The sequence below is a fragment of the Panthera uncia genome, assembly GCF_023721935.1.
Source record: "Panthera uncia isolate 11264 chromosome C1 unlocalized genomic scaffold, Puncia_PCG_1.0 HiC_scaffold_4, whole genome shotgun sequence".
NCBI classification, from domain to species: domain Eukaryota; kingdom Metazoa; phylum Chordata; class Mammalia; order Carnivora; family Felidae; genus Panthera; species Panthera uncia.
The window spans coordinates 31,408,981-31,427,591 of record NW_026057585.1 but is presented as its reverse complement, the minus strand read 5'-3'; the positions used below and the strand labels follow the sequence as shown (position 1 = coordinate 31,427,591).

Genomic DNA, 18,611 nt, shown 5'->3' with positions numbered 1-18,611 from the left:
GGAGGGAGGGAGGGAGAGACGGAGGGAGGGAGGGAGGGAGGGAGGGAGAGACGGAGGGAGGGAGGGAGAGACGGAGGGAGAGACGGAGGGAGGGAGGGAGAGACGGAGGGAGGGAGGGCGGGCGTGTGAGCGCACATGCTTATGCAAGCAGGGGAAGAGAAAGAGGGAGAGAATCTTAAGCAGCCTCCACGCTCAGCAGCACAACAGAGCCTGATGATGTAGGGCTCCATCCCATGACCCTGGGATCATGACCTGAACCAGAATCCAGAGTCACTCACCTAACTGAGCCATGCAGGCACCCAAGAATTCTATTTCAATCGCTCAGGGATATTACTGCGAATCAAAGGTAAAAATGCCTGAAAAAGACAGGGATGGTCTTCTTTTGATAAGTTCTAACTTGAGCTGAAAGTCTGTTTGTTGTGGAAAACTTAGGAAGGAATTCAAGTACTGGAATTCATCCCCTTTCTTCAAGCACTACTGCTCCTGCTCCCACTCCCATCTCCAATTTGCATTGCCAAAGATCTCTTTGATCCAGTGCAATCCAGTAAGTACCAGAATGATTTTTTTATAGTGTGAACACAATAAAATTATATTTCTCACCCATGTATAGTCTACTGAGGGTGTTCTGGATGAGGAGATTTCTAGTTTCAAGAAAACATATTTTTCCCTTTCCAGACTGTAACTTACACAATTAAAATATTTACCAATATTTTGTAACTTTAAGTGTAGAAAACTTATTTCCATTTAGATTACTTTACCTTACCCATTTTTAAAACATAATTTTCTTGAGTATTTCTACTCAAGTATCACATCAGAAGGTATATTGGTTTTTGCTTCAACTATCACATATAATTTAAAAAATTCATGAGAAGAACGGTCTATTATATTTATCATGATTTTTTTTTTTTTACCTTTTCTGATGTTCTTTCATTTCTTAAGGAAACATCCTTAAGAGTTTTCATTTCCTTTCTGTTTAGAGAACTCCTTTAGCCATTCTTTAAGGGTAGGATTTTTTAGTGACAAATTTTAGTTTTCTTTTGAAAATATTTATTTTGTCTTCATTCCTGAAGGATATTTTTGCTAGATATAAAATTCTGGGTTGACTGTTCCTTTCTTTCAACTCTTCAAAAATTCTGTGCCACTTTTTTTCGGCCTGGCCTTCTGTGTTTCAGATGAGAAATTCATCATGTGAATCGATACTAAATTCAAACTAACATTCAATTCAATTGATAAATAATGTGTCATTTATCTCTAGCTGCTTTCAATTTTTTTTCTTTGTATTTAGTTTTCAAAGTTTAATTTTATTGTATTTTAGCATAGATTTCTTTGGGTTTATCCCACTTAGGGTTTGCTCAGATTCTTGAATATGTAGGTTTGGAGCATTCATCAAATTTAGGAAATTGTCAGACATTATTTTTTTTCAAATAATCTCTCTTTTTCCTTCTTTCTTTCCTTCTCTCCTTCCTCTACTTTTTAAAATAAGTTTATCTTCTCTGTGTTTAAGTTGTATAAACTTTATTGATCTTTCCTCAGGTCCACTGATTCTATCCCCTATCATCTGTTCCCTACTACTGAGCCCATTCACTATTTTCTTTTGCTTTTAATAATTTTCAGTTCTATAATTTCCATTTGGTTCTTTTTTATAACTTATTTCTTTGCTAAGATTTTTTTTTTTCATTTGATTCAAGAGAATTTGTCACCGCTGTTGAAGTATTTTTACGATGGCTGCTTTGGAATTCTTGTAAGATAATTCCAACATCTGAATCATCTTGGTGTCTCTTGATTATCATTTCAAGTTGTTATTTTTGTGGTTCTTGATAAGTGACTTTTTATTGTATCCAGATATTTTGTATGTTGTATTAGTGGGCTCTAGATCCTATTTGATCTTCTGTTTTGTAGATAGTCCCCCTGTTAAGGTGTAGTATGATGGCTAGGTGAGTATGTCCAGCATCTTGCTGGGTCCTACTGGCATTACTTATGCAAAAATGGAGCACTTACTCACACTGCCTCATTGCAAATGGGTGGAGTGGAAGTTTAGCTCCCTCTTCAGCTCCTAAGACACCTTTCCTGCTTACAGTGGAGCACTGACTGGCACCACCTCATTCCCCTCAAGTTGGGGTATAAACTCAGTTTAGCTTCCCACTCTGCCCCACTGGTACAAGGAGGTCAGAAGCTTGGGACTGACTAGTAGCAACACATTCTACTTTTATCAGTCCCGCTGATTCCAGGTCAGGGTGGGGAGCCTCAGCAATCTTCTGGGTCCCACTAACACTGGTGAAGGATAGAGTAGTGACAAGCCCATATTCTCAACATCTGTCCATGTCTTGCTGCTGCTGGGGTAACTGTAGATTTGGCTCACAGTAGAACCTTATTTTGCTGGTTTCTTAGAGTAGAGCATGAGCTCTGTGAAGAGACAGAGGTGTCTGACTCATCTTTACATTTCTAGAACCTCATATAGCATGATACAGCTATTCTTGATAATTAAATGAATAAATAAAATAATGAATTAAAGAGAGGATAGGATTAAATGAACTTCATGGGCTCAAATTTCTGGAGTTTTAGATTCACTAAACCTAAGGGAAGAACCCAGATAATCTTTTCTCTAATTCATTTAATATTTAAACACAAGATTTAGAATTTCCACTAAAATAAATTGATAACCCACCTTCCTGAGAAGATGATTTGATTAAATTCTCAAAAATGTCAATGAGTAAGCTCTATACTACCTCTTCTGAGAAGCAATTTGAGTTTTTCAGAACTCAGAACTATACATGTCCTTCCCTTTCTCCCTATGTGGATAGATCAGGAAGCCAGAAACCCACAAGTTACAGCTTTGCTGGCTGTTTCCCAGTAGCTTGCTTTCAATTTTAAAGAAGCATTATCTGGAGTCATTAAATTAACAATACTCTCCAGTGCACCCACTCTGTCATCCATCTGCTTAAGATGCTTGTCAGATGATACCCTCCTGTATCTGCAGTCTTCATCTGGAATTCAAAGCTATCAAACCTGGCTCCAAGGTAGTGCACCTTCTGTTCCCAGCTACAAAACTCTCATCTTTCAATTCTAGCGACGATGTAGTGACTAATAATACTTCCCTCCCCCACAAGTCCCCGGTAAGGATCTTGGATCTTTGGAATACATTTATACTTGGAGCATGGTGAGCGGAAAACATTTTAGGGATCAGAATATGTAGAAAGGTGCTTGTAAAAGAGACTCAGGTTGTCATTTTCACTCTCCCTCAACCAAAGAGTCTGACCCTGGGTTATCTTACTTTTTTCCAAATGTCAGTTCATTTCTTACAGCCTGAAAAACTCCCTTCTTCTTCATCCCCATGAACAAAAATGATAAAAATATTTGGCCATCATTGGAATCCAACCACGACCCTGAATTTACTAAAAGCAAATCAAAACATAACCTTCAACTGCAGAGAAATTCCATGAGTAAATGAGATAAAGTGAATAAAATTACATGGCCTTTTAACCATAATTATCTGTAAAAACTTTGGCTGCCCTTTATTTCAAAGTCCTACAAGTTAATATAATCCCAACCCCACAACTTCTCCCCCAAATCACAATTGCACACTTCTCTACTCCAACCCAACTCAACTGAATTGTACTTTGAAAGGCCAATTATGTGTTTTCCCAAGTTCAAATCTCTGTTCACACCTTCTGCCCTGCCTGGAAAGCCTGCTGTTCCTGTCTTAATGCCCATGGATTGCATCCATGTAATCAATGGCATCTTCAGTTTTCAGTGGTCCCTCATTTGGAACTCCTATGCCAGTTGTTTTCTACATCACTCACTTAACACCTAACATTCACTGCTTTTCTTATTATCCTTCTATACCAATAGTTCTCAAAGTTTATTACTCATCAGAATCACTTGGAGTGCTGCTAAAAAGATTTCATTGGTTCCCCTGAAGAGATGCTGATTTAGTAGGTAGACAGAATTCTAAAGATGGGCCCCCCACAATTCCCATAGCCTCCTTATTCAATCAAACACTAATTGAGGTACTGCTATGAAGGGATTCTTCAGATGTAATTTAAGTCTCAAGCTGGTGCAACTTAAAATGTGGAAATTATCTAGTTGGGTCTACTCTAATCATATGAGTGCTTCAGAAGCAGAGAGTTTTCTCTGATACATAACAGCAAAAGAAGTCAGAGAGATTCTAAGCATGGAAAGGACTCCATGTGCCTTGAATATGGGAATGGCCATGTGGGAAAAAATGTAGGTGGCTTCCAGGAGCAAAAAGCTGCCCTCAGCTGACAGCCAGCAAGAAACTGAATTTTTCCAACAACCTAAGTAAGATTTGAACTGGATTTTTCCCCAGAGCCTTCAATAGGAACCTAACCTAGTTAGACCTTTAACAAAGAACCTAGCAACATGGCCTGAACTTCTGATTTCAGAACTATGATATAATAAATACATGTTGTTTTATTCTAAGTTAGTGGTCATTTGTTCCACAGCAATAAAAAACTAATATAATAAATATAGGGCTGGGCCCAGGAATCTGTGTTTCAACAAGTAGGTGGTCCCTGACCACAACTTAAGAAACGTTCTTCGAAAGTTTCATAATTTTCATTCCATCTGTTAACAAACTAAGTTCACAACTAATTTCCTGCTTGGGAAGATAAGATAATTTGTCATTAATTCCACCTCACACAGATATAACCCTTGAATACATTTTTATCTTGTAAAAGTCTCAAAGGTAGATAACCGATTTGTATCCAAATGTGATACCCAAAATTTGTGTTTGGACAAGTCCTCATTCATGGAGAAAACAAGGAAATGCTGTGAAAGCAGAGAATGGCTTCTGGATGGACCATTAAGTTCTCTATAGCTGTACATTGGCTATACAGCAGTGACAGGAGGCTCTTGGTCTACTAGACAGGCTTCTGTCTGAAATTTGACAAGGGGTACCCTAAAGCTGGACTTAAAAATGCCATCTAGGCCACTGGTCTCTCAGCATGACCAGACACCCCAGGTGTTACCAGAATATTTGCCAGGTAACATGTGGTAGCAGGTAAACTGCTTTCCAGGCATCAGAAAATGTGAGGCACAGAAGAGCAAGGATTGGAGATTCCTGAATATTTTGAACTTCTATCACAATGGGGATTCTCCTAGTATTCTTGATGGGAATAACCTTTCCAATAAAGAAAAACATCAAAAATAGTAATGGAAAGGAATCTGGAATTCATATAGTTCGAGTTCCTGAGCCAAACTCTGCTTTACTATTTCTGGTAATGGGAGCTCACTACCTCACAAGCCAGCCTATTCCATGTCTGGACACCACTATTACAGAGTGCTTCCTCAAGCAGAACCATAATTTGCCTTTCTGTATCTTCCCCTTGCTTGCTGTAGAGAGACTCTTGCAGCCACTCCACAGTGTTAACCTGGCCTTGAGTACCCTATAGACATCTGATGACCTCCATCATACCTTTCCCCTTTGCTGTGTATGTTTTTAGGTAAATACCTCCATTCTCTCCAATAATATATTGTTGTATATTTTCCCTACACTATTCCACATGATTGGTGTCTCAGAAAATCAACCACATCAGTAGTGAGGAGTAAGGCCTGGGAAAGGCAGAGTATTTACAAAAACAAGAGAGGGTAGTGAAGTAACAAAGAGGAACAGAGACACAAAAAAAGAGAAACTGACACACAGGCCAAATAGTATGCAATCTTTCACAGCTCTAAAGTTCCCAAAGAATAGACAGGATTCAAAATAGCTTTTTTTAAGTCCACTACTACCTTAAAAAAAATCATTTCCTACCATCGTGCCACTATTTTATAGACCCTACCTTATTCACGCCCCTATTTCTGCCAGAATCATAAAGCAGCTTCAATCACAAGCCCTAATGGAGTCTCTAACCTGAGCCAGGGAACAAAGAATATTTTAAAGACAAAACGAATAGATCTCAGAGGAGGAGAAGCAGCCTTCAGTCCCCTTTCGTCCAGTTCCTACAACATCATCTTTGTCTTATCTGTCAATATCTAGAAGTCTGAAAGCTAAATATGTACAGTGCTCATGTGTCTAGACAGACAGACAGTTCTAGACAAATCATTGAGCTGAATTTTTATGCTTCAGAAATATTTTAAACAAAGGTACGGCTGTAGTGGTTTTACACTGCACATGCTCATAGCTTGAATGCAGCAGGAATTCAAGCAAGCATGTTCAGGTTCTGATGGAAGGGAAAAGATCTGACATTACAAAAAAGTTTCTTTTCTGTTTCCCTCTCCCTTCCCAGCAGCCCAGTGCAACACCTGTCTCATCAGCAGGGGCACTCGGAAGGGATGGGCCTCAAGGCACCTCAGTCCCAAGATTCTCCATGCCTCATTCTTCATCCGCGCTGCTCGTAATGTTCCATCACTGGCACAGTTACACCTGAACACTCTGGTGCTGCCAAACACCTGGCTTGATTTTCCACTGTCCAAATGAAAAATAAGCATAATCTGCTTTTTGAGGATACAGCAAATGAGGGAGTTCATGACAAATTGTGTTGGTTTATGCAGAATAGTGATAATAAGATACAAATGAGAATTTTTTGCTTAATGAATAATACTAATCACGTTTCAACAAATGCTGTGCCCTTCTAATTAGAGAGACTGCATAAAATCAGCTTAATTTATTTGTGACTAGTTATACAGAGTTTAAATATTTACTAGAGATTTACTCAAATGTTTGAGAGGATTTTAAACATTTCCTACAGTTGAAGCGGTCTGCCTAGTTCTGTGGGGTGCAGTGACAGCTCTAACTTGTGGGGCTCTCTGATTTTGCAGTGTGTCATGAAAATCCTGGATTCAAAATGAAGAAAGGGTATTATTGATTTACATGCTAATTCTCCAACTGTTACTCATTTTCTTGATTCCAGCTTCCAAAGTTGCTCTCCCAACATTCATCACTGTAGTACACTAGAGGGGATGAGCATCTTTTTCAATAAATTATAGGAACTATGACTAATTACGGTGATATTAACTATGCAAAGTAATGTGTAACTTAAAATGGATACGTTCATCATTTCAAATTATGCCTTTGACTTTTGATGGTCTAATACGGGCATGCTCTTTTTGAATTGAACATGTACTATATTTTCTAAGATTCCTTTGCAATTCAAGGCTCTGGTGAGCATACTGACCTATTAAAAAGAACCTACTAGAGTATCTTCAATGACCCAGTGCAAGTAAAGGGACAAGCAGATGACCACGAGATAAGGAACACAAAAAATATGTTACACCTCCCTGACATAGAATTAGCCATAAGAAATCTGATCATTAGAAGCTTTGCTGAAATGCCTTATTATCTGTATTTTTCAAAAGCATTTGACCATGAATTATTTTTATCCAATCCTAATGGCAACTTTGAAGGGTTTTATATACGTATCCTTGTCTTCTGGATGAAGACACTGAATCACTGATAAGTTAAGCGATCTGTCCGAGGCCACCGGACCAATTAGAGACAGTCTAGGAGTAGACCCCAGACTTTGTGCCATCTAGTCCATGTTATATGTTCTATTCCAACTGGATGGATGTTTAAGTGAGTTCATTAAAGAAACTCAGAGAAAACTTCCAGAATTCTCTTCTTATTTGAAGGATATAATTTGTTCCATCATTTGTTAATCCATTCATTCCTCCATCTACAATCACTTATTGAATACGTTTTCTGTGTCACACACTGCATTAGATACAGTAGATAGAACATGAAGACACAACCACTACCTTACAGAGCCCTCCCTCCAGTGAGAAAGATTGACAGGTAGTTCAAGAATTATAAAACACCCCTGGAAAGACTATACTAAATGTTTGAATAAGTGTAAGGGGGAGCACAAAGGTGATAGAATTTTTTCTGAGAGACAAGTAAGGAGGTGGTCAAAAGAGGTTCTCCAATGAGGTGATGGTTAAATTCAGTCTGAAAGCATTCACTGGATTTCTCCCAGCAGGCAAGAGCAGAAAAGGCATTCCACATGCTTGAAAGAGCCAAGCATGAAAGGCACAGTGTATCATGGAAGAAAGGGCTGGAAAACTAGGTAGATGATTTTGTGGAGGGCCTTATATGTCATCCTAAAGAGTTCAAGTTTGATATGTGGAGGTAAAAAATCAGAGGAAGGTTCTCAGCAACAGCAATGAGGTAATTATTCTGTCATCACAATCACATGGAAAGAATATGCAAAATAAAATGGAAGGTAGTAAAAGGAAGAGCAACCAGGGGTGCCTGGGTAGCTCAGTCCATTAAGCGTCCAACTTCAGCTCGGGTCATGATCTCACGGCTTGTGAGTTCGAGCCCCGCATCGGGCTCTGTGCTGACAGCTCAGAGCCTGGAGCCTGCTTCAGATTCTCTCTCTCTCTCTCTCTCTCTCTCTCTCTCTCTCTGCCCCTCCCCCGCCACACTCTGCATCTCTCTCAAGAACAAATGTTAAAAAAAATTTTTTTTAATAAATAAAAGAAGAGCAACCAAGAAGGAGACTATTGCAATGCTGGAGGAGAAAGTGATGAGGCTCTCTGAGTCAGGACTGGGTAGAGGAAATAGATTTGAAAGATATTTAGGAATAGAATGGTTTATTAGATTTTACTTTTGATATACATAGGCATGTATTCCCCAATCCTCAGTTACTTTGTTCTTTCAGTGTTCAGGTGACATGACTCATTAGTCATTGTGCTTCTAAGTCCATATGCATGGAAGAATATAGTAAATTCCTAAATATACCTTCCCCTAGATACCAACTGGAACCACCACTATAAATGTTAAGGAAAATATTTGTTCCAAACTATAACTATGTAACCCAGATTAAGTATTTAAGATGACCTATCATAATTCAAGATAGCTTGTGACAACATGAAACTCACAGTTAAATAAATGATTGCATAGTAAGTGGGTGAAGTGGGGGCTCTAGAGCCAATTGCCTTTCTTCAAATCCTGCCTCTACCACTAAGCTGTATGATCTTGGACAAGTCATTTAAAAACTGTCTCAGTTTCTTTCTTCATTTGTAAAAGGGGACAAGAAACTAACCACCACAAGGGTTGTTATTAGTATAAGTGAGTTATTATATGTACAGAGCTTAGAACAGCTGTGACATTATCATTATCATTATTACTACCATTGTCAAATTAAAGAAAGGCAGGCCCAGGCCTTAATGTGAATGGGTTCCACCCAATAGTCTTAATTATGACAGTAATAGTCTGGCTGTCTTCAAAATCCAAAATAAGATAGCATCATCATTATTAATTATAATGAGAGCAAAGGAATGGTCTTTCGATCACAGCCAGGTTCCTGACTCTGCTGTAAACATGGATTACTTTGAAAGCTGCACTCTTAAGAGATTAAACCTGTTTCATTTTTTTTCCTAGTTTTTTCCTTTAAAACTTACTAAATATGGAGCATCCCTTAATTTACATAAAAACTTTTTTCAACTTAGTGATATTTTTAATCTTGAGGTGAAAACCTCCTTTTACCCAGCATTGCTCTTCATTTGTCATACATCTCTTCTGTCAATCTTCAGAAGATACTAAACCCATTCAGTCTTAAGATTTGAAAGAAAAGGAAGCATTTATTGAAAACACAATAGATGCTCAATAAAAGTTTGTCAGGCCAGACTCTTAATATCAGCAGACAGTATGCTCACTATATATATAAACTCCTGTTTCGGCCTCATGAGTTTGTCAGGCCAGACTCTTAATATCAGCAGACAGTATGCTCCCTATATATATAAACTCCTATTTCGGCCTCATGACTTTAGATAAGGTAGTGATCGTCATCTCCTCTGTGCAGGCAAGAAATCTAGAAGATGCAGGGCCTTGCTTAGGGTCACACCACTAATAGATGTCCCTGAAGGGACTTGCCCTGAGGTCACCTGACTATAAGTCCCTGCACCCAGCTCTACCCATCAGGAGGATTCTTGGCCTTCAGCTCCTCATGATGAAGATCTTAATTCTCTTAGACAAAGTTGGCTTCTCCCATGTATTAAATATCTCATTAAGCTTCTCTCAAGATATTCAATTCCATTACTTCTTTTCCTTCTAAGGTCAACTCAGCAGCTTAAACAACATGCAGAAGTTCACATGCAGACACATCACGGTGGAGCAGAGTATTGTAAACTACCCTCTAAACACGTAGCATCCTTATCTAGAAATCAGTATACCAAGCATAGGTGGAAATTCAGAAACCACCAGGATTTTAGACCTTGGTCATCTCAAGCACCTTTCAGGGACTGCATGGGCTCACAATTCATTACCGATATAAAATAAAGATTAATTGATTAAATGAAATGTAAAAGATCACCAAATATTTTTTAAAAGTGTTTAATAAAATTACCCTTTAAAAACAACCTATTAGCTGTCAGATGCCTTTCAAATATATATAATGCATCCTAATTAGAACAGAACAAACAAACAAACAGCTGAGGCCTTTAGGGTCCCCAAGATCATAAAACTTGCGGCCTCTTTTCTGACACCAACAGCTTTAGGCCCCACTTCACCCCTGGACATTTGGCGCCCAAGGCTGCAGCCTTGACAGGTAGCCTGGAGCAGCTCGGACTGAAGTTGTTCTGGGAGCAGAAGGAGGCCCCAAAAGCATCTGATTATTTTAAAATGTGCTTTCATTGTGCTGCTTGCAGCTGTGAGTTAATTTTGTTTAAAAAAAAAAAAAAAACAAGACCATTTGCTTCTTTAAAATCCAGGTTTTTTTCCCCTCTGCAGAGCAGCTGCAAGGAGAGCAGCAATAACTTCAAAAGCCCCTGCCTCCCTGAGAGCACCACTTTGGGAGGATGCCTTCCTGGCCAGCAGGGAGTCAACACTGCTTTGCAGAGTGTACTGGCTTTCAAAGCTTTCCTCATTGGCTGATTTGTGCAGACGGGCGGAAGGATGGACCAACTATAGAGCATGCAGAGTCCTTTGAAGTACTTGGGACTGCCTCTCAGACCTTTTACAGGTGAGAAAACTCAAGGACAGAGAGGTTAAGTGGCTGGCCTAAGATCTCACATCTAGTTAATGGCAGCCCCATAGTGTATATAATCTGCAACCAGGAGCAATGGGGTATAGGGAAATAGAGATAGAATCCATCCAATGATGGCACCCCTATCAGGGAGCATTCTTCTTCACCAAGGCAGCATTTACTACAGCTGTCCACTCGGTATCTTAAAGATGCTTGGCCACTGACTCCCTTGTTCCTCTCTAGGTCCACTTCTGAATTATCTTCCCAACAGAATTTTGAGCTACTTCTCTCTATTCTCACCATTTGCTGCAGGCTCGCCGCCCTCAAAAAGTACCCTCTCCAACATGTCATGCCTTACAAATTCTAGCCAATTTGATTTGACTGCAACTCATTAGATGTGAATATATGTCGAGGCTAAATTTACTTCAGATTTTGCAATCCACATTGCTCCTGGGGTTTCTTCCTTTGACCACACTGCCAAATTTGGCAAGGGAGTTCTAGCGCCTGGCTTTGGAGCTTCTTTGGTCAGCATATGATAACCAGTGTCCCTGTGAATCCTCCTGCATTTCCATATATTTAGCCACATGCTGATAAACAGTGGTGATCATCTCATCTCTGCCATTGCCCTGTTAGCAAGAAGGTAGCCCTGCCAGTCACTTGCCAATCAATTTCACAGAATGTAGGTTGTGCCTCCCCCAGTTCAAGTCTCCTAATTAATGAAGTGACAAAATTTTGACATTTTTTTGGCTTCTCTGGCTCTTGTGGGAATTTGGGGAAAAGAACTGAAAGAGGTTCAAAAGGGGGAGAGTGAGAAAGGAGAGAAGAATACACACTGACTTAATGGGTCTTTGCCAGTTTTTAGCTAATGGCAATTTTCATAATAAGTAATCTTTTTAAATTATAAAACTAATATGTGCTCGATGAAAAAAATCTTTAAAAATAATGGAAAACATTAAAAAAATGAAAACCACTTAAGTCTGATCTGTTTTATTTTCATGTGATGAAAGCCTCAATGCCACCTAGCCTAATTAATTAGGTAATATGTTAGTTCATTCTAAAATTAGGGCAGACTTTAGTGTTATGATTCAGAGACGTGACAATGCCAGCACATAAAAGATCTCATTACACCTCTGTTCTGTCCTGTACGCATCACACAGTTTACCCAAGGCTAGCGTCCCTCTAAGGTCACAAAATCTCTTCCAATATTACCTAGAACTCTAGGTGTCCTTATCCATATCAGGGAGAGAGACTGGGTGCCTCCTATCCAACTAATAGTCTTTCAACTCTTTCTGACTAGATCCAATGAAATTATGTGCCTATCTCTGAACTAGACGTTAATGCCAAGATAATGCTTTCCACTAAATGGTTCATGCCTAGATTATGTGTCCACCACTAACCCAATAACCACAACTAGAGAGATAGGATCGTACTGATTGATTTCACACAATGATGGACCACCCATGGAACTCAAGGTGAAGGTCAACCTCACCAAATTGCATGGCTGCTGCACATGGTATAGAAGTGGGGAGGGAATAATGGGATGGATGCTGGGGAATCAATTGCAATGTCTTCCTTACACTAAGTAATGCAACTGCCTAGGGAAAAACCATTGTTGGTATTTTTGCTATATAGCTGTGAACACACACACACACACACACGTGTGTGTGTGTGCATATGTGCATATTGCAAATCAGAATCATATACACCATTTTCTGGCCTTTATTTTTTTCTGAAAAATCTATCAGAGTTTTCTCATGTCATCAAATATTATAAAAATTACCTAAAGGCTGCAAGGCACTTAAATAACCCCTAAGATTTGAGCGTTAAGTAATTTTATCTTCATCCTTACAAATTAAGCTACAATAAATAAATTTGTACATATAGCATTGTTCATATGCAGGCTTGTTGCCACAGGATAGAATACCAAAAATGGAATTCATGAGTAAAAAAGTATAAACAAAACTTTTGGATACTTATTACCAAATCATCACCTAGAAATTATACCAGTTTTGTACTCTGCAATAATATACATTATATAATAATATACACTAGCATATGTAAATATCCACATATTTTTAAAGCCTCCAAAGTATAAAAAACATTGTTTAGATTAGTAGTTAAATCTTTGGGGGAAAAGTAAAAGGAGAGATTCCTAATAGATTAAAAACTTGGAATTCAGATTATAGAAACTCTTGATTATTTCAATCAATAATGCCTGGGACTATCCTGAGAGGAAACAAAAATAAATAAATAAATAAATAAATAAATAAATAAATAAATAAGATAATATTTGTGTGGAGAAGAGAACTGAAGTCCCCTCAGGATCTATAGTATGCTACTCTACTAGTCCTTGACTCTTTGATATGTAAATTACAGGCATGCAATTTGAGATGGCTTAGGCAAAAAGGTAAATTTATTGACTCAGATGACAAGGGAAAAGAAAAGTATAATTGGGAATGGCAACAAGGAAAGCTGTTATGGTACCTGGATCTTTCCGCTCTGTTACCTCAACTCCATCCAAGTCTTCTGCCAATCAGAAGCCTCTGAGAAGCCAGGACCCCAGCTGCCAGAAGCTTCTGAGTCTGCATTTTCTCACCTTTACCACCAGAAAGCCTCACCTTATACTCATTTTCAAAGATCCAGGACCATATTCTGATTTCTCAGGCTCAGTTCATCAACAGATCCCTCACTCTGGGGATATTGGGAGTAGACTTCCATACAGCAACCAATCACTGCTTGATTGGCAGCCTTTATATCATAGTCATGATCTAAGTAGAGAGGATGACTCCTCTAGAAGAGAATGCTGTTATCAGAAGACAGAAGGCATGCTAAATGGACACAAATAACTCATAGATATTGTCTTTTAAAAATCCTTAAACAACTCTATGACATAGTTACTATCATAAATGTGCAGAGGAGGAAACAGAGACTCATAGAAATCAAATTAATTGCCTTGGATATCTCTCTCTCTCTCTCTCTCTCTCACGCACAATAAGATGATGCAGCTGGAATCTAAACCCTGATCAGTCTAATTATAAATCCTATGCCTTTTCATTAATTATGCATTAACCACACTTCATCAAATCACCCCACAACCTCCACCATGTGGCCATATACTACCCTGGCTTGCCACTAATCCACGTGAGAGCATGTTTCATGTATGTCCACCATCAGCTCTCTCTGAGCCAGAACTGCGTGGGCTGCTGTGAATCACAGAGCAATGGGGAGGAGGGCACATGCTAGAGGAAACAGACACCCTGTCCTCAGCCCTCTCTACGTCAAAATCTAGTATTCCCTATAGGAAGATATGCTGAATTGCCATTTGTTCACCTTTCAATCATTTTATCTTCTGTATACTCCAGCACAATTGTCTAAATCTTCTTTAAAGTACACAAAATGACTTCTTAGGGTCACAGAGATGCCCGTATATTCAGTCCAGTCTATTCCTCTCATTTTGGGGCCTAGGGGAATAATAACCAGAGAGATTAAACAGTTTGCCCAGAGTTAAAACCCCAACAAATATCATAGGTGAATTCAAATTCAAGCCTCTCATCTCTGAGGCTAGTGATCTCCCACACACCAAGAGATGTTTCAGTCACTCCAAAGCAAACTGGGCTCCTAGAGTGAAAAGTAGCATCAGGAAGAAGCTCCAAGAGAGGAATGATAAAGGACAGTGAGTATCTGTGCAATTTCAAAAGAAGAACATCCCATGGTCTCCTTGGAAAGAGACTAACATGCATCCAATGACAGAAGAGAGTCACTGATGTCAGTGGTGGAATTAGTTCTCAAGTGATATCAGCAAACATTTGTTATACTCATTAGCTCCCCAAACACCTTTTATGTGCAAGGTGCTGGGGAGAGAGTAGTAACGATGCAGATATGGTCACTGGCCTCACAAAGAGAGCAATCTAGCGGGGAAGGTAGGTGTTAAACAAAAAGCCACAGGAGTGATGGCTATTTTGAAAGGTCAAGCGTAGGATCCTGTGGGAATACAGAGCCAATCAATGGCAGTAAGAGGAACTGCTCAGAAGAGGGGAACTTAAGCTGAAGAATGAGCAGGATACATTCAGGAGCAGGTTTAGTGGAACAATGAGCCAAGTGAAGTGAAGAGCATGTACGAGGGCCCAGAGGTGAAGAAAGTGATGATGTGGGGGTCTGAATTCGAGGCCTGTGGTTGGAGCACAAAGATGGGGGCCGGTGGGGGGGGGGGGGGGTGTCAAGTGTCCTCAGAGGCAAGTCAGGACCAGAGTAGGAAGCACTCCATGGGCCAGGCCCATGGTCTTTGTCCTAAGGGCAAAAGAAGGGTTTTAAGCAGAGAGATGCAGAATCATCTCCACATTTTTAAAAGATCATTCTAACAGCAGTATCAAGAGATTAGAAGGGACTGAAGCTGAACATAGTGAAAAACTTCTTAGGAAGTGCTTGCACTGGTCTGATTAAACCAAGGTGGTGGCTTAGAAGTGACTGCTGGCAGAGAGGAAAGGGTGGGGACTCAGGATTTGCTTCCATTTTTCCCTGAACCATGTATAACAGGAAAGGCAAAATCAAACCTAAGGTCTGTATATGAGGGGGGTCTCTGAGAATTAGGATACAGAAGAATCCACATTGTCTCCTGTTTGCTAGGAAAGGATTAGAGAAATGAGTAGACAGAAGAAAAATAAAATTAGGTGTAGTAATTCTGATTCACAGACACTATTTCCTGGCCAGATGCTGCTGTGGAAATTTCAGGAACACCCGCTAAAATCATAAATGAAAATCACATATTTGTAACATTTAATGAGAATACAGGCTGAATTTACGGCCGCTGAATGTGCAATATGGATGAAGATGTTGATTTACCCATGGAAGATGGAAATACATATGATAGAGGAAAACAATACCCAGAAATGTGATAAACATTTGCATGAAAATGAGTCACTGGAAAAACCCAAAATTTCTTCAATACTTTATGCACCAAATTATCTTCAGAGCAGTCAAAAAGAAATAATAAATAATAGTGCATTTTCCTGCCATTAATTTATTTTTATTTTCTTTTATTTCTTTTTACAAAACTTCTGTTGACTTCAGTGGAAGTTTTGCATCTAGAATGTGGCCCAGGAAATTTATAGTCTGTAACTCAGAGACCAAAGACCTTGAACATCAAGAAAATCTCTTACCCTTATTTATATACACTGTTCTTTATCACAAAGGAAGAGCTGGTACCCATTCCAAGTAACCAATCATTATGCAAGGAATATTCTGACTCACCCAGCATCCTTAATCAGTAAATGCTGTGCCAATGGAAAGAGAGTGGGAAGAAGTCACAGCATCCATTAATAAAAAATGACTGGGGCTTTCTATCAACAGAAGCATCATTAGGAAATGTATGGTAGGAAAATAGTAGGCTGTAGATTTGTGGTGGCAGGGATAGCAATGGAATACTAACATTTATACCCTCTTAACCACTTTGTTTTAAAAGGATGCCAGATTTCAGGTACCTACACATGTGCTTACTACAGCTTTTTGCATTTTCAATTGCTTGCTAAATTCCTGACTACAGTCTCAAAAGATGGGACTGTCTTCTCTGACCTCTTGGCCCTCTCTCCAGCCTCCAAACACAAATATTTCTCCTTTTTTTCCAGTTTTATTGAGCTTTAATTGACATAACATTGGATTTTAAGGTGTACAATGTAATGATTTGACATATGTAACTGTTACAAGATGATTATCACCATAAGTTTATCTTAAAAATATGAAATACTTCATGAATTTGTTTTCACAGGGGCCATGCTAATTTCCTCTGTACACAAGCTATCAAGGTGAGCACCACAGATATTTCTAACAGGTAAATGACCGTCATTTCCTGAGCATATCTGCCATGAAGGCGCTGGCCAACTCTCGGCAAAAGATAAATCAGATACGAAAGGGAAGGACCTCAGATTAATCCAATACTTTCTTGAACAGTCTTCTCTTTCTGCTGCACTTCTACTCCCAACCATGAACCCTGGAGTAAATAAAGGAAGTATGATTCACATTTCCAATAAACTGTGCAATCGGTATCCAACTGAGGATGCTTCTTGGTCACACAGTAGACTTGTAATTCCAAAGTAACTGTACTGCATTTTGAGAGAAAACACGGCAGTCATGTTCCATTAACAGAAAGCCTTCTTGCGTGTGTCTCCTGGTAGGTTAAAGGGATCGGAGTCATTCACTGAGGGTGAAGGGAGAAAATTAAGTTCATGTAAAACACCTACAAATCTTACTAGGGGGATAAACACTACAAAAGTCCTCACTACTGTACAATTTTTCTACTATCACTAACGCATGTCACCAGTGGATTAACTAATAGTATTCGGCTTTAATGGCATTTCTGCCCTATCATTAACCCAAGCATGGTTCATAAAGTTACTCAAATATCAATAAATGAGCTTACTACAGTTTATGTGATTTCCCGTTCTATCAGTTCTATAAGAATAACAGCATCAAATTCTTCATGCAGGCTCAGTTGTATGGATCTGAAGGTTAGGGATTGGATAATACCAATGGTTACACGAAATGAATTCAAATTCCCATTGTGTCAATATTCCATGACTTATTCCATGATTTTTCTTCAAAAGATCATGGTCCTCATCCTAATTCTGCATGGTAGATATATTCCACTATTAATCCTATATTCTACCATCAGACGGTATCTGGATAGATGATGTTCCAAACCACTACCCAGTCTATACTAGAAATTATACTGGTTTTGATAAGAAATAGTTGGAATATACCACCCACCAACCTCCCAAAAAATCCTATTTAATCCAATCTTCTATTGGAAGTCCAGGATTTATGTCACTATTATAGAAAAACTCATTTTGGTTATAGCGCCAACATGACCAAATAAATGACTTCAAGATGCTAGAAGAAAGTATTTGGCCAAGATAAATAGGTGTTCAAACAGGCCTCCCCAGCTTACTCATTTTGCTATATGGAAAATGAACTAACTGAGTTTAATATACACCAAATGAGATTTGGAAGCACATTCCAATTCACTCCATTCTGTATCAGGAACGAACAGGTTTTGATTTCCCTGCTTCCACCTTTAACCCCTATAGTGTATTCTCAATAAGATGGCCAAAGCAATCCTTTTAAAATATAAATCCAATCATGTCCCTCCTCTGCTCCAAATTCGTCCCTATCTCCCACTCTATGAAGAGTACAAGCCAAAGCCCTGGCAGTGGTTTATAGGCACCTACACGATCTGTCCTCTCTGATGAATTTCTTACCTCTCACCCCTGCTCACTTTACTTCAGTTCCACTGTACACACTGTTTCTCAAACATGACCAACATTTTCGTACCTCAGGACCTTGGCACTATCAGTCCCCTCTAACCACAGCCTTCCTCTCTTCAATATCCAAAACGACCCACTCCCTTATCTCCTCAAATCTCTGTTCAACAGCCACCATCTCAATAGGCAACTCTGTCCTACTTATTTAAAATTATTTCATCCCCTCTCCCCACAGTCCCAATTATCCCTTATCCTATTCTATTTTTTTCCTCCATAGCACTCATCACCTTCTGACATTCTATATAGTTTAGATATTTATGATGTTTACTGTCTCTCTTCCTCATTAGAATTTAAATTCCACACCAAAAAATTTTAGTCCATTTGGTTCACTACTGTACAAACAGAACTTGAAACACCACACAGGCCATACTAGGTG

General features: G+C 39.1%; 1 long non-coding RNA gene across 1 annotated transcript in view; it reads left to right on the top strand.

Annotated features, from left to right (window-relative positions):
• The window catches only part of LOC125912435 (uncharacterized), a 19,424-nt gene extending 2,526 nt beyond the window's left edge, over positions 1-16,898 (top strand). The window contains exons 2-3 of the long non-coding RNA XR_007454739.1: positions 10,688-10,919; positions 16,684-16,898. This is a non-coding gene — a long non-coding RNA (uncharacterized LOC125912435). The remainder of the gene's footprint in view (positions 1-10,687; positions 10,920-16,683) is intronic.
• The last annotated feature ends 1,713 nt before the right edge of the window (positions 16,899-18,611 follow it).